Source organism: Hibiscus syriacus, unplaced genomic scaffold (genome assembly GCF_006381635.1).
Source record: "Hibiscus syriacus cultivar Baekdansim isolate YM2019G1 unplaced genomic scaffold, ASM638163v2 tig00111095_pilon, whole genome shotgun sequence".
Taxonomy (NCBI): domain Eukaryota; kingdom Viridiplantae; phylum Streptophyta; class Magnoliopsida; order Malvales; family Malvaceae; genus Hibiscus; species Hibiscus syriacus.
The window spans coordinates 627,333-634,489 of NW_024062980.1; the positions used below are offsets into that span (position 1 = coordinate 627,333).

General features: G+C 33.5%; 1 pseudogene; it reads left to right on the top strand.

Moving 5' to 3' along the window:
- The first annotated feature begins 2,672 nt into the window (after positions 1 to 2,672).
- Positions 2,673 to 7,130, top strand: LOC120152680 (annotated as a pseudogene).
- The last annotated feature ends 27 nt before the right edge of the window (positions 7,131 to 7,157 follow it).

A 7,157-nucleotide genomic window follows, 5' to 3' on the forward strand; every position in this document is an offset into this window, starting at 1 on the left:
CCTTTTAGTTAGCATATCTACAATGTTATCTTTTGATCTTATAAAATCAATAAAGGTAACTCTACTTTAAGATCAGTTGTCTAATGGTATTTTACCGATGATGCATAACCATTATACATTATAGTAGGTGCTATACCAATTGTTGCTTGTTTATCACAATATATGCACATTTTGGGCACATATTTTATCCATTCAGGAGTGTGCTTTAAAATTATTTTGTATCAATTACCTTTGAAAGCTACCTCTACACTTTCAAGTAGTTGTAGGAAGGTTCTCTACCTTTTCATAATTCATATAGAGTCTTGTCCATCTTCTAGTGGGACATCTTATCTAAAAGGTAATTAACTTGTAAAACAACTCCCCCAACGTGACAACCCATAGCATCTTAACATGACATTCATCATTTCCTTTAAGGTAATTCTCTTGCTTTATATTGATATTCCAATACCACTCATAATTCTTTAGTCGTCTTGTGGATACAATACACTTCATACAGTATATCTGACAATCCATTCATGATAGTTTTGATATCGAAAATCAAAAAATTCTAAAATTCAACAACAATGAATGTGGTAAAAATGTTTACCTCATCCTCTCTAATAATAGGAGAATCATCTTATATTTAATTAAAATTAACATGGTCAAATAGAACACATTATAGAATTTCACATAGGCCACCGACATCATTGAATCTTATTCAAATCCCGAGTAGAAATCAACATTCCAGATCACGAGTAAGGTGAAATGGTGGGTTATCCATTGCTTTGTTTAAAACATGAAACTAGAATTCGTCATAACTCCAGCAATAAATTGAACATTAATTCATTTTATTTTACCGTCTGATTTTGTTGAACAACATTATTATTACTTTCAAACGATTTATGTTATTCAATCGAATAAATTTCGTTGAATGATAGGATTAAACTCCTAAAACAGAATTTTTCGAACAATAAACTTCGGCTTTATTTCTTGATCGACATCCAAGACAATGTTCTTATGAGATTCGGCAACATCAAGATACAAAATCTCAGTTGGAACGATGTTAGCCATATCGTCATCCACATTTTCCCCACAATAAACTACTCTATGTTCGAAGTAAAATGACTTAACTTAAAATTAAGTAAATCTCGGGTCGAAAGAAATAATTGAATCTGTCTTAAGATCGTTAGACAAAATATTAATCCAAAAAATAAAATAATAATAAATAAATAAATATTATTATTGAATGGAACGAAACAAAATAAATTAAGAAATAAAGTAAAGATATGGAACCGTTTTAAAAGAAACCACACAAAAATAAGATGCATACTCCACTGAACAACCTACTTTTAATTACATTATTAGAGTGAGAAATGATAAATTAATAAGTACGGTGGATGTATATGGTGTTAAAGTTGACTCTCAAATTCGAATTTAATTTAATTAATTATTTATTTTATTGACGGGTTCGTTCTAAAATTTTATTTATACCTACTTCATACAAAAGGTTTGTGTTATTGATATATATATATCAACTCTTAAAAATATTTTTGAATCTGCTACCGTTAACAAATTATTCAACATAAATGTCTTTCATATGCATGCGTTTGAATCCAATTTTCTTTTAAGATCATAATAAAAACTCTACACGCGTGTATTGGAAAAGACGAGCGGAAATAATCGTATTCTAAAAGTTTTAAATTCTCATGTATTTTAATTTTTTTATATTCATATCGACGATATATTTTTGTTCTTCAAAATTTTATAGCTTTATTCCTCTTAAAATTTTATGATTCACTCTTAACATAAAATCCGATATTTATTCTTATACATCGGTTAAATTAATGGAGCCACCTACAACTCTTGCACAATTTCTTTCTCAAAAGATAGTTTTAGATATTAAAATCATGGTTATTTTACATGACAATAATTATTTTTGACAAGTCTAATAAAATTTAGGGATGGTCTTTGGAATTTGTAAATTTTTGTCACGAGATTCTCAAATTTCACATCATCTATATACGATTTTTTTCAATTGTTTAGATAAAATATTTTAAATATATATTTATTGAGTGATTGAAGATAAGATTTATATACGTGCATTGTTATTATTTGACAAGCTTATACTTGTGCTGATGTTTGGGGGAATATAAGAGATAATATGTGTTCAAAAGACTTTAAACATGTGGATTGACTGACTTAAAATTACCAAAATTTGTAACTTTAAACACATGTCAATTAAAATATTTTGGTAATTTTGAAATTAAAATAGGGTTCTTTTTAAAATTAAAATATTTTTAAATTTTTAAACAATAAAATTTAAAATTCACCAAAATATAATACGTGACACCTAACAGATTTATTAACGACCATTACGATAGAGACACTTAAATCGATAATGTTTATAACGTTAAATATTTAAATTGATCGGAAAAAAATTAAACATCACTTTAAGAAAAGCGATATAATTTTTTATATTAAACCTTAAAACTAATCAATAGGTTCAACTATATAATCATTGACGAGGTTGTACACTAACACTGTAGCATAACATAAAAAAGAATAATAAGAAAAAAAAATCCAAATTTAAGGACCAATTTTAAAAAATAAACAAGTTGAGGTATTAAAAGTTACTTTATATGAAAAACCAATTATGTCCCTTATGCAGTTCAACAACCATATGGATCCAAGGTGTAGAATTCAACCAACGAAATCCCCCTACACCTCCCCAAACTGCCTAACTTTTTCTTCGAATTTTCTTACAACTCCCCAAAAATGGATACTGTGAACCCTTGGTGAATCTTCACTACTTTTTATTTTTTATTTTTCAGATTCTTTGCTAAATTTATCAATTGCTGAAAATTTGTTTAATTGTTTGTTTTTTTTTTGTTTCAATTCGATAGGTTGTTTCTGGTTTGAAAATGGAGGGGATTGGAAGTGACGCGAGGAAGAATCCCACGCTGATTTGTGTTCCAGTAATGGCGGATGACATTGATAAGATGGTGGTTAACATGGTAAAGCTAAAGCTTCAACTGCTGATCTTGTAGAAATTAGATTGGACAGTCTCAAGAATTTCAACCCTTTTGAAGACCTCAAAGTTTTAATCAAACATCCCCTTTACCTACCCTCTTCACCTACAGGTTTCAATTTTTTTGAACTTATTTTCTTTAGTTTGATTCAAGTTTAAATGGGTATTTTTAAAATTTAATTTTATGGGGATTCATAAATTCTGCCATTGATGGACCTTGCAAGCTCCTTCACAAACATATTTCAAGTTTTGTTTTTTTTCCCTTTTGTTTGATGCAACTTTCAATGGGTGTTTTTCTGATTCTCTTCTTTTCTTGGATTTCCCTGTTTATTCCTGTGTGAGTCTTTCGTAAATTCTGCCATTGATGGATCTTTCAAGCTTGTTCTGAGTTGTTTAATTTGTAAATTTGTGTTGCAGACCAGTATGGGAAGGTGGCATGTATGATGGTGATGAGAAAGAGAGATTAGATGTTCTTCAATTAGCCATGGAGTTAGGAGCTGATTACATTGATGTTGAGCTTAAGGTTTGCTTCAGAGAACTTGATTTGTTTTGTGCTTGTTTCGTACACTTTCATCAATGTTACTTGGACTCGAGTGTGCATACAGTTTACTAGTTCGTGTCCGACATGTATATGTTTAGTTGTGTTCAAGTTTTTTCATATATTCCGAGGGTCATATCTCTGGTAACTGTGTCCAGATACGAGTGTATGCTCCACACATGTACGATTAGTTTTTTCAAGTATTTAAGGGGTCATTTCTCCCTGCACATATCCAGATATGAATTGAACATGGATAGTTCGAAAGAAAATGAAGAGTCAAAGTATAGCTTTTGGTAGAAGCATCACATCTTTTGTATCTAATTGTTTTGTGAGTAAACAGTAAGTCTACTGAATTTAATAGAGTGGATTCGAATTGTATGGTGCTTGTTTCTTGCTGTTATTATCAATGTTTCATGGACTTGGTGTGAGTGTCGAATATGACAATGTGTGATCATGTTCAAAATTTTCAAGTATTTCTGTTCATTTGAAGGTTCATATGCTCATACATATGTCTGGACATATGCCAGATACGAGAACTTTTAAGGAAAATGAAGTGTCATCGTAACATAGCTATCAATTGAAACATGACAACTTTCTATATCATTATTTTGTGTGTAAACTGTATGCTTTTAGTGATGCAAATTGCTGTTTTTTCAAGGTTGCTCATGAATTCTTAAAATCCATCAGTGGAAAGAAGCCTGAAAAGATCAAAGTTATAGTTTCTTCTCACAATTATGAGAACATCCACTGTTGAGGAGCTTGGCAACCTTGTTGCACAAATACAATCTACGGGAGCCGATATAGTGAAGATCGCGACAACAGCCGTTGATATCACTGATGTTGCACGGATTTTTCAGATAACCGTGCATTCTCAAGTAAGAATCATTGATTTGTTTAAAACGATTTCTTTGTTAAAATCATTAAATTTTGCTGAATATGTCCCGGGTAAAGCTTAAGAGAGCTTTTAGATTTGCATTCTTCAGTAGATTCATTTTGGTTAATTCTGTGTTGGAATTTGCAAACCAAGTCGTGGCAGCAGCAGTAGTGTTTATGTAAAGTGTTTGATAATCTATGCCAAAACTTTTGGATACTGATAAGTGATGAGTAACTGAAAGGATCATTTTCATTACCTGAAATAGACATCGGTGAAATTTACCAAAAGAAAAAGGAAACAAAATGATTTCTCAAGTTTGTTTTACCGAAAGAAAGTGTCATTTTCATTATCCGAACTGGACATCGGTAAAATCGTTATTGTTTTCTTTAATCTTGTTGGACTATTATATGTAGCCAAGATTCATTGTACGGTTAAATTCATCAGTTTGATTTGTTGCTGAATATTCAGGTTCCTATAATTGGACTTGTCATGGGTGAGAGAGGGTTGATTTCACGGATTCTCTGCGCAAAATTCGGTGGCTATCTTACTTTCGGAACTGTTGAGCCGGGAGTTATTTCAGCACCCGGTCACCAACTATCAATGACCTGTTGAATCTATAAATTTCAGGCAGTTAGGTCCGGATACGAAAGTGTACGGAATTATTGGGAAGCCTGTTGGTCATAGCAAATCACCTATGCTCTTCAATGAAGCATTCAAATCAGCTGGTGTCAATGGAGTCTTTGTTCACTTACTAGTGGATGACTTAGCAAAGTTTCTCGGAACGTACTCATCCACTGATTTTGCCGGGTTCAGGTTCATTCCTGTCACATTTTCATTTCTAATACATAAACTTCGTTATATTCACGTAATCACTCTTGTGCCAGTTTTAATGAGAACTAATCTCTTGATTAGTTAAACATACTGTGCGAGTTACTGGTCAGAGCTGCAAAAGGATTCATCTTGTATAATTTAGTATGTGGTTTACTATGTTGCTCCAATTCTTCATTTTCCTTGAAGCGTTCGTGTTAGACACATTGGTATTTTCCAGGGCTATAGAAATACGTGGAAAACTTGAAAAAACGAACATATCCATTCAATCATGCACCTGTATTCGGCATTCTGAGTCCGAGTAACATAGTTTTAGCCTACCATTACACTTCTTTTATTGGTTTCATATTGCCATTTGTTGCTTTCATGCAGCTGTACAATTCCTCATAAGGAGACTGCCGTGAGGTGCTGTGATGAGGTAGATCCGGTTGCTAAGGTAATTTATGTTCTTTTTATCTAGCAACAGTAATATTGCCATCCACGACCATGTACTTTCTGATTATTTAACTTCTTCGGTGATGAGCATTCTCTGTGTGAAAGCAGTATGATCAGTCTATACCTTTTTGATTAATTATAACAGTCCATAGGAGCTGTTAATGCATTGTAAGGAGTCAAATAGATGGGAATTATTCGGTTATAATACGGATTATATCGGTGCTATTTCTGCTATTGAGGATGGACTGCGAGGTTTGTTGTTAGTTTTTAAGCAATTTATGTTTTAGTTAATTTGTTTGTCCAATTTTCTTAAAACCCCATTATTTCTTGACAGCTAGATATAACATAAGCAGTATCACCGGTTCGCCGTTGGCTGGTAAGCTGTTTGTATTTTGGTGCCGGTGGTGCTGGGAAGGCACTTGCTTATGGTGCAAAACAAAAAGGAGCCAGAGTTGTTATTGCCAATCGAACCTATGGTACAGTGTTCATTCTAACAAAAAGTAACTTTTGGTTTATTTTCCTCAATTTGCTTTGGTGATAACTTGAGATTTATTGTTCGTTTTAACTTGAAGAACGAGCTCGAGAGCTTGCCGATGTTGTCGGAGGAGATGCTTTGTCACTTGATGATTTAGCTCACTTCCACCCACAGGGCGACATGATTCTTGCCAACACAACATCCATTGGAATGCAACCTAAAATCGATGAAACACCGATACCCAAGGTTTGCCATATTTTTCATCTTGTGAATAGCACATCCTAATTCGAACATTTCCCAAGGCTGCTTTAACATGTTTTCTAACTCCTGCTACAGAGAAACAGGAGCCCGTAGTGTTCATCCTCATGTAGACACGCAACTATGAGAGAGAATTAACTTTTTTCTGTTATTACAGCATGCTTTGAAATACTATTCACTGGTTTTTGATGCTGTTTACACCCCGAAAATAACCCAACTCTTGAGAGAAGCAGAGGAAACTGGAGCCACCATCGTTTCTGGATTGGAGATGTTCATCAGGCAAGCCTACGGACAGTACGAGCGGTTCACCGGTTTGCCAGGTAACATACCATCTTACCGCCATTTCAAACGGCTCTACACGATTCATTTCCGTTCATTAATGCATTTCCCTTCATTGATTCACTGTCCCACCCCACCCCACCCCACCCCACCCCACAGCACCCAAGGAGCAATTTCAGAGAACCATGTCCAAGTACTAACAAGCTCGAATATCGGATCCCCTGCCAATCGTCGGTTTGTGTTACTACTATTCATTTGGCGAAAGGGCATTGAAATAACAGTTTGTTTTGTAATAACTTGTAATGCTTTTCAATAATCTCCTGCTTGATGTATTTTTATTCAGTATCAACCGAGGGTGATGGATATTTTCGGTTTTCTGGTGCAACGACGTAAAGAGCTATTGTTGAAAAATATTTACTTGCTAAATTTTGAGAAATAACTTCAGCGCAAATTCTTGGATTTA